This window comes from Dendropsophus ebraccatus, chromosome 14 (genome assembly GCF_027789765.1).
Source record: "Dendropsophus ebraccatus isolate aDenEbr1 chromosome 14, aDenEbr1.pat, whole genome shotgun sequence".
Lineage (NCBI taxonomy): Eukaryota > Metazoa > Chordata > Amphibia > Anura > Hylidae > Dendropsophus > Dendropsophus ebraccatus.
In genome coordinates this window covers 69,277,174-69,291,349 of record NC_091467.1, presented here as the reverse complement: position 1 = coordinate 69,291,349, position 14,176 = coordinate 69,277,174, and the positions used below count along the sequence as shown (strand labels likewise).

General features: G+C 45.9%; 1 protein-coding gene across 4 annotated transcripts in view; it reads right to left on the bottom strand.

Annotated features, from left to right (window-relative positions):
• Nucleotides 1-13,766, bottom strand: part of LOC138772338 (uncharacterized) — a 49,921-nt gene extending 36,155 nt beyond the window's left edge. For 2 of the 4 annotated variants that reach the window (XM_069952661.1, XM_069952665.1), the window contains exon 1: nt 13,605-13,766. The gene's annotated coding sequence lies outside the window, so the exon portion shown is untranslated. Of the gene's footprint in view, nt 1-5,199; nt 5,241-9,989; nt 10,122-13,604 lie in introns of those variants that run through there. The other 2 variants (XM_069952662.1, XM_069952663.1) reach the window with 2 other exon arrangements.
• Nucleotides 13,767-14,176: the final 410 nt, after the last annotated feature.

Here is a 14,176-nt window from a genome sequence, read left to right as displayed (position 1 = left end):
CCGTTAGAACCCCCTATACTCACCTCATCGCACCGGGTCCCACTTCTGGAGGTGGTCGGGTCACGGAGATCTCAGCCGCTGCAGCCCGACGCGCACACTGAGAGATGAGTCCAACGCTTATAGAGAATGACGGAGCGCTGGACTCTCCCGTCATTCTCTATGAGCGTTGGACTCATCTCTCAGTGTGCACGCCGGGCTGCAGCGGCTGAGATCTCCGTGACCCGACCATCTTCAGAAGCGGGACCCGGCGCGATGAGGTGAGTATAGGGGGTTCTAACGGGGGGTTGGGAGCCTGTCACCCCGTCACTGGGGGTGACAGGTTCCCTTTAAGTTCAAGTTCAGAAGAGTAAGCCTCATTAAAAGGCTAGCCAAGTGAGGCTGAAGTACTGAGTCAGACTGTATATGGTTGTCAGACTGTATATGGTTGTCAAGTTGCAAGTTTCCATGTTGAACGTTTTCAAACTAAGAAAAGAAAGGATCTAAAGGAGGAGGAGGCTGCCGTGGCCTCTGCACACAGTAAGTCCCATTTAACATAACATTAATTTTACATGGTTTAAAATGTTGGCGACCAAATATTCTATTTGGCGCCTAAATTTTTCAGGTTAGGAGCCAATGGCTCCCAGGTAAATTTTTTAGTCTGGAGCCCTGTATATATAAAAATAATTGTATGCTGAGCTGTGTATATATATATAATGGTATGGTGGGCTGCATAGCTAGAGGTAGAAGTTGTGATCCCGCTGTATAAAACTCTAATGAAACAAACATCTGGAAAGACTTAAAGGGGTATTCCCCCCCAAATTATTTCTGCATTAATACGCTGCCCACCCGTAGCTTTCCATCTTTCCAATATAAAGTTATTACGGATTCTGCACAGTTTTGCTGTTCTCCAGCTGCATTCACCCCCACGGATTGCAGAGAATCATCAGACCTCAGTCCACACCGACACGCTCTCTGCTCCTGGCCCCCACCCTCCGTGTCGGCATCACGTGTCCTCAGTCCCAGCACAGTGAAGTGACTGAGAACACTGATGGGGTGGCTGCTGTTACAGAGGGAGACAGTGATCAGCGCAGCTGTGATTGCATCCCTCTATAACAGCAGCGACCTGGTCACCCCCAGCCCAGAGCTCACCCCGTGTCCAGAGCCTCCCGCGCACCGTCCAGCACTCACCCGCGGCACCCCCCCCCCCCCCTCCGCGGCAATGTGCGCCCCCCCCGCGATCGCCCGCTGCAAGCTCCGCCCCCGCAATCGCCCGCGGCAAGCTCCGCCCCTTCGAGATCGCCCACGACACCGCCAACTCAGCTCTGCTACATCTTCCCCCCAACTCAGCTCTGCTACGCCGTCACCACCAACTCAGCTCTGCTACGCCGTCACCGCCAACTCAGCTCTGCTATACCGTCAGCGCCAACTCAGCTCTGCTACACCGTTCCCCCAACTCAGCTCTGCTACACCGTCACCGTCAACTCAGCTCTGCTACACCGTCACCGCCAACTCAGCTCTGCTACACCGTCACCGCCAACTCAGCTCTGCTACACCGTCACCGCCAACTCAGCTCTGCTACACCGTCACCGCCAACTCAGCTCTGCTACACCGCCAACTCCGCTCTGCTACACAGTCACCCCCAACTCATCTCTGCTACACCGTCACCCCAACTCAGCTTTGCTACACCGACACCGCCATCTCAGCTCTGCTACACTGTCATCATCTCCTTCATTGTCTCAGTTCTGCTAAATCGCCATCATCAGGCAGAAGCATTGCATGATGGGAAATGTAGTTTCCTATCTTGGATATAGATCGGCTTTTAGAAAAACTTGTAACTCAGGAACGGCAGCAGCTAGAAATACAGGAGATGGCACAAACTACTCAGGGGGACTTGGTGAGTAAGGCCAGCTAGGTTTGGGAGCATTTAATTTTTTTAGCTCTTGGGGGGAATACCCCTTTAAGGATCTGAATCTATATGGTCTGGAGGGAAAAAAGGAAAGTGGGGGGGGGGGGGGGCATAATTAAAACCTTTACATATGTTATAAAATTAAATAAGAGGGAAGAAACTCATCAAGAGAACAAGGGGCCCCAGTCTGAGGTTACTGTGGGAACAATGAGAAAAAAATATTACTTTACTGAAAGAGTAGTAGATGCCTGGAACACAATGTAGTAAATGCCTGGATAACTTAAATGATTAGAAATAAAGTTTCTTTTCCTGAAAACCCAGTGACACAATGGCCTAAAGTGCAAACTCTGAGCTTTATGTTATGTTCTTGTGTCTGGGCAGCCGGCCAGGTGGGCAATGACCCGTCATACAAAGCATAACCGAGCAAAACAACTGATCTCAGCAAAGAGCTCAGCGATGGCGACATCTAACGAAAAGGAAAGTAATGGGGATTCCGTGTTATTTATTTACCCAGCAGGTGGATTATTCCTCCCCCCCCCCATGAGATTACAGATAACCCCAGACACACAACCTGGTCACCAGAGGCCGGGATGGTATCGGGTACAGCTGCAGGTTTTTATGATACTTTGTTTATGTAGATGCCCTTCATGTGGTATCGTGCTCACTGCCCCCCAGTATGGAGGTGCTCACTGCCCCCCAGTGTGGAGGTGCTCACTGCCCCCAGTGTGGAGGTACTCACTGCCCCCAGTGTGGAGGTACTCCCTGCCCCCCAGTGTGGAGGTACTCACTGCCCCCCAGTGTGGAGGTACTCACTGCCCCCCAGTTTGGAGGTACTCACTGCCCCCCAGTGTGGAGGTACTCACTGCCCCCCAGTGTGGAGGTACTCACTGCCCCCCAGTATGGAGGTAGTCACTGCCCCCCCCAGTGTGGAGGTGCTCACTGCCCCCCCAGTGTGGAGGTACTCACTGCCCCCCAGTGTGGAGGTACTCACTGCCCCCCAGTATGGAGGTACTCACTGCCCCCCAGTGTGGAGGTACTCACTGCCCCCCAGTGTGGAGGTACTCACTGCCCCCCAGTATGGAGGTACTCACTGCCCCCCAGTATGGAGGTAGTCACTGCCCCCCCCAGTGTGGAGGTGCTCACTGCCCCCCCAGTGTGGAGGTAGTCACTGCCCCCCCAGTGTGGAGGTACTCACTGCCCCCCCCCAGTGTGGAGGTAGTCACTGCCCCCCCCCAGTGTGGAGGTGCTCACTGCCCCCCCAGTGTGGAGGTAGTCACTGCCCCCCAGTGTGGAGGTGCTCACTGCCCCCCCCCCCAGTGTGGAGGTGCTCACTGCCCCCCAGTGTGGAGGTAGTCACTGCCCCCCCAGTGTGGAGGTACTCACTGCCCCCCCCCCAGTATGGAGGTAGTCACTGCCCCCCCCCAGTGTGGAGGTGCTCACTGCCCCCCCAGTGTGGAGGTAGTCACTGCCCCCCCAGTGTGGAGGTGCTCACTGCCCCCCCCAGTGTGGAGGTAGTCACTGCCCCCCAGTGTGGAGGTACTCACTGCCCCCCCCCCAGTATGGAGGTAGTCACTGCCCCCCCCCAGTATGGAGGTAGTCACTGCCCCCCCCAGTGTGGAGGTAGTCACTGCCCCCCCAGTGTGGAGGTGCTCACTGCCCCCCCCCCCAGTGTGGAGGTGCTCACTGCCCCCCCAGTGTGGAGGTAGTCACTGCCCCCCCAGTGTGGAGGTACTCACTGCCCCCCCCCAGTATGGAGGTAGTCACTGCCCCCCCAGTGTGGAGGTGCTCACTGCCCCCCAGTGTGGAGGTGCTCACTGCCCCCCAGTGTGGAGGTGCTCACTGCCCCCCAGTGTGGAGGTACTCACTGCCCCCCAGTGTGGAGGTACTCACTGCCCCCCAGTGTGGAGGTAGTCACTGCCACCCCAGTGTGGAGGTGCTCACTGCCCCCCCCCCCCCAGTGTGGAGGTGCTCACTGCCCCCCAGTGTGGAGGTACTCACTGCCCCCCAGATTGGTGGCAGATATAGAAGGTATGAGCGGTCTACTTGGCGCCTGATATATCAGTAACCAACATCCTATGTCCCAGACACTGAGCTGGTTTTACCACCTGTCATCATATTCTTCTCCTGTCAGAAAGCACAGTACTCGCCATTTCCCGTAAGACCTGCTGCATGTTTACTTAAGGTATATCGTCTCCATTGTTGTTACTTTCGATTTTAACAATACAAATTTCTTGGGTCCTGAGAGATTACTACAAGGACAACAATATCTGCCCTACAGATTCTACTCTCCACCTAGTCTCAGGGCCGCTGTAACCATAGGGCAGATGCCAGATGGGCATTTGCGTCAGCCCCCCCCCAGAACACTGCACATTGTCTCAGGGTGTGCAAGCTGTCATCTGACTGGCCCTAAACTTACCCATTTAGATGACAGTCAGTCCGCCTTCTCCATCAGTGACCTCTCAGACTTTTTCCAGCAACCCTCTGCTGTCGGTGCAAATGAGGAGGGGGAGGAGGCACCTGCAGGAGCTGCTGAGAGTCTGGATGTTTATATGCAGTGTGAAAGTGTGTATGTGTAAAAAGTGTGTTTATGTATTTAATTTGCACAGTATGTGTATTGTGTGAATAAAGAATGTATGCATGTACAGTATGCGTGTAAATGATGTATGTGTATGATGCATGCATGTACAGTATGTGTGTGTATGATGTATATGGTATATCCATGCACAGTATGTGTGTATATAGTGTATGCATGTACAGTATGTATGTATATGGTGTATGCATGTACAGTATGTGTGTATATAGTGTATGTATATGATGTATGCATGGTATGTACTTTATGTATATGGTATATGCATAAACAGTATGTATATGGTGTATGTATATGATATATGCATGTACAGTAAGTGTGTGTATGATGTATATGGTGTATGTATATGGTGTATGCATGTACAGTATGTGTGTATATGGTGCATGCATTTACAGTATGTGTGTATATGGTGTATGTATATGATGTATGCATGTACATCATATTCCAATGGGAGATTTGCTTAGGTGGCTAGTAGCATTCTCATTTGCGCTCCCCATTATTCTCATCTGTGGGGGTCCTGGAGCTAGAATTACCCCCTATATGGGGTATGAAGAAGATGGCTAACTACAAAATATGTATGGAGACAATTAGAGAAATCATGAACAACATTAAGAAGCCTAAACACTTCTAAAGAAGACAAGATGTTTAGAAGAAACTAGTCTTCATATGGCTACCAGGAGTCAGTATATGTATAGATGGGTCTACCTGGTCTCACTCCCCCACTCACCTTCCAGTTGGACGTTACCCCTCAATACAGTGACCTGTGTCTCCTAGGAACTTCCAACCTGTAGTGTCGGCAGCGTTACCTGTCTAACCTGTATACTGTATGAGGTGTAGCTTTATACTCCTCCTCCAACACTACTGATGCAAGGAAAAATATATACGGAAAGTCCCCATCAAAAACCACTAGAACTCCAATGTTCTGGCTTAAGGAACAAAAACCTGTAGGAGCGCATAGTGTTGTGTTTGGTGCTATTTACCAGTATTATTTCTCCATTAAAGTCATTGATAATGTATGGCAGTTTTAGGGGTAACCTAAGGACCCATGACGTACCTGTATGTCAGTGGGTCCGGCGGGGCTATGAAGCTGAGCTAATTTCATAGCAGGTGGGGGCCGGCTACTATCAGAAGTCAGGTCCTCACTGTTAATGACAGGCACTTACATCAGTGACAGGAGCTGCACTCCTATGACTGTCTGATTGTGACCCCCGCAGTGTCACCGCGGGGGTTCTGATTGTTGTATCTGACTGCCAGAGGTCTCTTACCTTCCTCCTGGCAGTCAGATCGGCGATCCATGCACAGAGTCTGCCACAGGCAGGCCCTATGCAATGATCGCAGATTACACTGATCAATGCTATGCTATGGCCACAGGCAGGCCCTATGCAATGATCGCATATTACACCGACCAATGCTATGCTATGGCCACAGGCAGGCCCTATGCAATGATCCAAGATTACACTGATCAATGCTATGCTATGGCCACAGGCAGGCCCTATGCAATGATCCCAGATTACACTGATCAATTCTATGGCCACAGGCAGGCTCTATGCAATGATCACAGATTACACTGATCAATGCTATGGCCACAGGCAGGCTCTATGCAATGATCGCAGATAACACTGATCAATGCTATGTTATGGCCACCGGCAGGCTCTATGCAATGATCGCAGATAACACTGATCAATGCTATGTTATGGCCACAGGCAGGTCCCATGCAATGATTGCAGATAACACTGATCAATGCTATGGCCACAGGCAGGCTCTATGCAATGATCCCAGATTACACTGATCAATGCTATCGCCACAGGCAGGCCCTATGCAATGATCGCAGATAACACTGATCAATGCTATGCTATGGTCACAGGCAGGCTCTATGCAATGATCCCAGATTACACTGATCAATTCTATGGCCACAGGCAGGCCCTATGCAATGATCGCAGATAACACTGATCAATGCTATGCTATGGTCACAGGCAGGCTCTATACAATGATCGGAGATAACACTGATCAATGGTATGCTATGGTCACAGGCAGGCCCTATGCAATGATCACAGATAACACTGATCAATGCTATGCTATGGCCACAGGCAGGCTCTATGCAATGATCCCAGATAACACTGATCAATGCTATGCTATGGCCACAGGCAGGCCCTATGCAATGATCGCAGATTACACTGATCAATGCTATGCTATGGCCACAGGCAGACTCTATGTAATGATCCCAGATAACACTGATCAATGCTATGCTATGGCCACAGGCAGGCCCTATGCAATGATTGCAGATAACACTGATCAATGCTATGGCCACAGGCAGGCCCTATGCAATGATTACAGATAACACTGATCAATGCTATGGCCACAGGCAGGCCCTATGCAATGATTGCAGATAACACTGATCAATGCTATGCTATGGCCACAGGCAGGCTCTATGCAATGATCGCAGAATACACTGATCAATGCTATGCTATGGCCACATGCAGGCTCTATGCAATGATCCCAGATAACACTGATCAATGCTATGGCCACAGGCAGGCTCTAATTAATGATCCCAGATAACACTGATCAATGCTATGGCCACAGGCAGACTCTATGTAATGATCCCAGATAACACTGATCAATGCTATGCTATGGCCACAGGCAGGCTCTATGTAATGATCGCAGATAACACTGATCAATGCTATGGCCACAGGCAGGCTCTATGCAATGATCCCAGATAACACTGATCAGTGCTATGCTATGGCCACAGGCAGGCTCTATGCAATGATCGCAGAATACACTGATCAATGCTATGCTATGGCCACAGGCAGGCTCTATGCAATGATCCCAGATAACACTGATCAATGCTATGGCCACAGGCAGGCTCTAATTAATGATCCCAGATAACACTGATCAATGCTATGGCCACAGGCAGACTCTATGTAATGATCCCAGATAACACTGATCAATGCTATGCTATGGCCACAGGCAGGCTCTATGTAATGATCGCAGATAACACTGATCAATGCTATGGCCACAGGCAGGCTCTCTGCAATGATCAGTGTATATAATGAAATGTAAAAATGTTAAAGTCCCCTAAGGGTACATAAAAAATTTAAAGTAAAAAAAAAAAAAAAGTTTTTAAAAACACACTAAAGCCCCTCCCCCAATAAAAAAATGAAATCACCCAACCAATAGATAAACAAATAAACATATAATATACCGTAGTGTGCAGAATTGTTTGATCTATTAAAATAAAACAATATTGTTCCCGCACGGTGAACGGTGTAAACAAAAAGGGCTAAGAAAACGCCAAGATTGATTGATTGATTTTTATTATATTTTAGTAAAATAAATAAATTGATCAATACATTTCACCTACACAAATATGGTACTAATAAAAACTAGAGATCGTGGCGCAAAAAAAATGACGCCCCATTAAGTCCCGTTGGTGAAAAAAATAAAAGCGCTATAAGGGCCGTTGTAATCACACCTATTTGCAAAAAAAAACTTTTACTGTTAAAAAAAAATAGTAAAACATTAGAAAAGCTGTAACCTGCATATCGCTGTATTCAAACCGACCTATAGAATAAAGATATGATGTCAGATTTACCGTCAAGTGCATGACGTAAACACGGAAACCCCCCAAAATTTGGGAAATTGTATTTTTACCCCAATTTAAGCCCATAAATGATATTTTGGGGTTCAATCATACATGTTATGGTGGATTGAAGGGCGGCATTACAAAGTACACCTGTTCCTGAAAAAAACAAGCCCCCACATGGCCCTGTAGATGGAAAAATAAAAGCGATATAGCTCTTAGAAGGTGAGAGGGAAAAAGTGAAAATGCAAAACTGAAAATTGGCGCGGTCCTTAAGGAGTTTAAGGGGTTGTTTACCAACAATTTTTTTTCCTTTCAAATCAACTTGTCCCAGAAAGTCAGAAAGTTATATAGATTTGTAATTTACCTCTATTAAAAAATCTCCAGTCCTCCAGTACTTAACAGCCGCTGTATGTCCTGCACAAAGTGGTGTATTCTTTCCAGTCTGACACCGTGCTCTCTGCTGCCACCTCTGTCCATGTCAGGAACTGTCCAGAGCAGGAGAGGTTTTCTATAGGGATTTGCTGCTGCTCTGGACAGTTCCTGACATGGACAGAGGTGGCAGCAGAGAGCACTGTGTCAGACTGGAAAGAATACATCACTTCCTGCAGGACATAAAGCAGCTGATAAGTACTGGAAGACTTTTTTTTTTTAAATAGAAGTTACAAATCTCTTGCACTTTTTTGACACCAGTTGATTTGAAATTTTTTTTAATTTTTTTTGTGAACTACCCCTTTAAGGACTCTTTGGCTGTACTATTTGAATACTATATAAACATGTCTTTAGTGTCTGTACTATTTGGCTAATATATAGTATATAGTATTACTTAAAGTAGAAGCCTGGCGAAAGTTTTTATTAAAGTATTGTATTGCCCCCAAAAGTTATACAAATCCCTAATATTCACTTATTACGGGAAATGCTTATAAAGTGCTTTTTTCCCTGCAATTACTACTGCATCAAGGCTTCACTTCCTGGATAACGTGGTGATGTCACTTCCTGGATAAAATGGTGATGTCACTTCCTGGATAACATGGTGATGTCACTTCCTGGATAAAATGGTGATGTCACTTCCTGGATAAAATGGTGATGTCACGACCCAACTCCCAGAGCTGTGCGGGCTGTGGCTGATGGAGAGGATGATGTCAGGGGATGCTCAGTGTCCCTCCAGTGCCCTGTGTCCCTCAGTGTCCCCCTGCCATCATCCTCTCCAGCAGCCACAGCCCGCACAGCTCTGGGAGTCGGGTCGTGACATCGCCATGTTACCCAGGAAGTGACATCACCATGTTACCCAGGAAGTGACATCACCATGTTACCCAGGAAGTGACATCACCATGTTACCCAGGAAGTGACATCACCATGTTACCCAGGAAGTGACATCACCATGTTATCCAGGAAGTGACATCACCATGTTATCCAGGAAGTGACACCTTGATGCAGTACTAAGTGCAGGGAAAAAAGCGCTTTATAAGCATTTCCTGTAGTAAGTGTATATTGGTGATTTGTATAACTTTTGGGGGGCAATACAATACTTTAATAAAAAATTTTGCCGGACTTCTCCTTTAAGGATTGTAGGGCTGCATTATTTGAATGAGATTTGGAAATTTCTTTAGTAGTTGTATTAGGTAGTGTGTAGTAGTATTATTTAGGCATGACATGGCTGTATTATTAGAATTTTTTTAGTGATTGTATTAGTTGGGCAATGTGTAAAGTATTAATAAGCAATTTTATGGCAGTACTATTTGTGTCCTATATGACACCTTGACAACATTGTTGCGGGATTGTAGTAGTTGGACACTGTATACCAGCATTTTCGGAGATCACACACCATATGGCGGTATTATTAGTGGAGTGCACAATCTTATAAATAGGATTACATGGCAGAGTAGTCTGAGGATTGTCCGATGGTATTGTATCCTCTGCAGAACATAAGGTGGCATTACCGGACGTCATCCTATGGCGGTACTATTGTTGATGCAGTATAGCGTTATTAATTCAGCCTTATGTGGCGGCTTTGGTTGTTGTTTTGTCGTATTTTGCACTCAATGGCAATAATATCCGGGATTATATATCACCTGTAACACATAATGAGCCTTTTATAGTATTGCTGCCGTGACTCTCCCCCCGAGTGTTATCTTTATGCTTACACTGTGCAAATACTGTTTTATGCTGATATACGGAATAATTTACCTTTACGACCTTCTATGGCCGAGTGACGGAAATCCCCACAGTAATCCAACCATTAACATCTGACTTTAGATTTCACCAGCAATACAAGGTCTAAGGGGATTGCCAGGGATTTGGCTGGTGGCCATACTGGGAGTCTGGACCGAACCAAGACTGACAGCGGGATATTCCTTATTCATGGAAAATATCTGTACATATGGATTGGTTCCAGATAGTGGTGATCACATACAGGACCTCTCTCTAATGGTGTAGGACCAAGAATGTTCATAATAGATCTCCTATGTAAGCTGCATAAAGTTAACCAAAAACTTTCTTATTTCTGTTTTTTTTTAATAAAATATTATTATTTTATAATATTTTATATTATATTTTACAATATTTTATATTTTATTTTTCTATAGTAAAATCAAGCATACCATTGTTTCTTAAAGGAGCCAGACATCATATTACTGTTCTCACTGATCTTCAGAATACTACTTTTTTAAATCAACTGGTGTCAGAAAGTTATATAGATTCGAAATTTTACTTCTGTTCAAAAATCTCCAGTCTTCCAGTACTTATCAGCTGCTGTATGTCCTACAGGAAGTGGTGTATTCTTTCCAGTCTGACACAGTGCTCTCTGCTGCCACCTCTGTCCATGTCAGGAACTGTCCAGAGCTGTAGCAAATCTCCATAGAAAACCTCTCCTGCGCTGGACAGTTCCTCACATGGACAGAGATGGCAGTAGAGAGCACTATGTCAGACTGGAAAGAAGACGCCACTTCCTGCAGGACATACAGCAGATGATAAGTATTAGAAGACTAGAGATTTTTGAACAGAAGTAAATTACAAATCTATATAACTTTCTGACACCAGTTGGTTTGATTGTTAATCCTAGGGATAGGGCAATAAGGAATAAGCCCAGGGCATGCCACTACTTCAGTTACTGTAGATTTACCTACCACATCTGCTGGAAGTTTGTTCCAAGTATCTACTACTCTTTTAGTAATGTAATATTTTCTCACCTTGCTTTTTTCCACCAACTAACCCCTGACTGTGTCCCCTTCTTCTTGTTTTTAGTTTTTTAATTACACCTGTAACATATTTCGATCATTTCCCCCCCTTTCTCTTCTTTCCTTAAGGCTATAAAGATTCTTAAGTCTTTCCAGGTTATATTTACATTCTACAGTACTGAATTTTATATTGTTTTGACCACTTACTGTACCTACAACCCTTCTCCTATATCACTATCCTTACCTACCAAACCTTCTCCTATGTCACTATCCTTACCTACCAACCTTTCTCCTATGTCACTATCCTTACCTACAACCCTTCTCCTATATCACTATCCTTACCTACCGACCCTTCTCCTATGTCACTATCCTTACCTACCAAACCTCCTCCTATGTCACTATCCTTACCTACCGACCCTTCTCCTATGTCACTATCCTTACCTACCAACCCTTCTCCTATGTCACTATCCTTACCTACCAACCCTTCTGCTATATCACTATCCTTACCTACCAACCCTTCTCCTATGTCACTATCCTTACCTACCAACCCTTCTCCTATGTCACTATCCTTACCTACCAACCCTTCTCCTATGTCACTATCCTTACCTACCACCCCTTCTACTATGTCACTATCCTTACCTACCAATCCTTCTCCTATATCACTATCCTTACCTACCAATCCTTCTACTATGTCACTATCCTTACCTACCAAACCTTCTCCTATGTCACTATCCTTACCTACCAACCCTTCTCCTATGTCACTATCCTTACCTACCAACCCTTCTCCTATGTCACTATCCTTACCTACCAAACCTTCTCCTGTCACTATCCTTACCTACCAATCCTTCTCCTATATCACTATCCTTACCTACCAACCAACCCTTCTCCTATGTCACTATCCTTACCCACCAACCCTTCTCCTATGTCACTATCCTTACCCACCAAACCTTCTCCTATGTCACTATCCTTACCCACCAAACCTTCTCCTATGTCACTATCCTTACCTACCAACCCTTCTCCTATGTAATTATACTTACCTACCAACCCTTCTCCTATGTCACTATCCTTACCTACCAACCCTTCTCCTATGTCACTATCCTTACCTACCAAACCTTCTCCTATATCACTATCCTTACCTACCAACCCTTCTCCTATATCACTATCCTTACCTACCAAACCTTCTCTTATGTCACTATCCTTACCTACCAATCCTTCTCCTATGTCACTATCCTTACCCACCAACCCTTCTCCTATGTCACTATCCTTACCTACCAAACCTTCTCCTATGTCACTATCCTTACCTACCAACCCTTCTCCTATGTCACTTACCTTACCTACCAACCCTTCTCCTATGTCACTATCCTTACCTACCAAACCTTCTCCTATGTCACTATCCTTACCTACCAACCCTTCTCCTATGTCACTTACCTTACCTACCAACCCTTCTCCTATGTCACTATCCTTACCTACCAACCCTCTGATATCTTTCCTTCACCAACCACAGAACTGTCCAGGGATTATTCCTCACTAACTTCTCTATCAGCTCTTTATAAGACCAGCTAGGAAACACCAGGCTCAATGCATGTGTGGCTGGCATCTGTGATGATTCCCATCAGTCCCTTGTCTCATATTATGTAACTAGTTTATTAAGACAGAGGACTTTAGAGACCACCCTCTCCCTCCAGCACAGTAGAGAACCCCACTTACCTAATAGCTCAGGATCAGTACAGGATAAGTAATGTAATGTATGTACAAAATGACCCCACCGGGCAGAATAGTGAGTGCAGCTCTGGAGTATAATGCTGGATGTAACTCAAAATCAGTAATGTATGTATGTACACAGTGACCCCACCAGCAGAATAGTGAGTGCAGCTCTTGAGCATATTACAGGATGTAACTCAGGATCAGTACAGGATCAGTAATAGAGCGGCGAAGGTGAAAGCATGTTATTTCCTTCATCCTCTCCCTCCCCAGACAAAAATCACCCCAGCCCGGAGTTCTCCTTTAAGGTGCAAATAGTTTTTCTAACATGCATATATATAACACAGCTCACAGGGCACTTTGTCTTCTAAATACCGTACAAAGTTGAAGCCATATGACACGGTCTGCAGACTCCAAGCTCCAGGTCACGAGGGTCCACCATACATACGGAGGATTAACCCTTGCAAGGTAATGTTTGGACTATGCACAGAAGATTTACTTTAATCACAGCCATACTGCTCCTCATCCAGCCTTCCCATATACATATACAGTACAATAGAAGAGGAGCAGCTGCTGTACACGATCCATGCAATCCCTAGCTCTCCCCGTGCTGCTGTAACCATGAAGTTACTGAGCTCAGAGTCCTCCCTGCAGAGTTACTCTGGATTAGTAGATTACCTGTGGACTCGTCTTCTCCTGTTGCACCTTGGAGATGTGAATGACCAGCGGAGGAGAGAAGAGGTGGGGTTACACTTAGTGTAGAGGGTCCGCTGCAGCGCACTGGCTGAGATAGGGTTATTTCCCTGGCACAGGACTGCTGTGTGTTCTTATGTCCTCAGAGAACAGGGAGGGAGGAGAAGCTGGCCACTCATTCAGCTGCTTTCACTTTTCTCTGCTTCCCGTCACACCACAATGTAACAGACTATAGATTCCTGAGGGATTTTATTGGGACTTTAGGAAAGCGATTACAATACAATCCCCGGACTGTACCCCAGTCACACAGGTTCCTTAAGTATAGACAACACTATAAGGAATGGAGACAAAAAAAAGTCTCCTTAAAGGGAATGTGTCACCTATATTTTTCTTTACTGATTATAGTGAGATACTAAAACTTGTTCTTTTATTCTAATCTGTTTCTATTTTCTGACTGTAATCTTTTAATTTCATTTTTGTATACATTGTTATGGGGGCGGCCATATTGCCTGATCTGTTTTTTTACAGCATTTAGTGACATTCATTACAGCAAGACT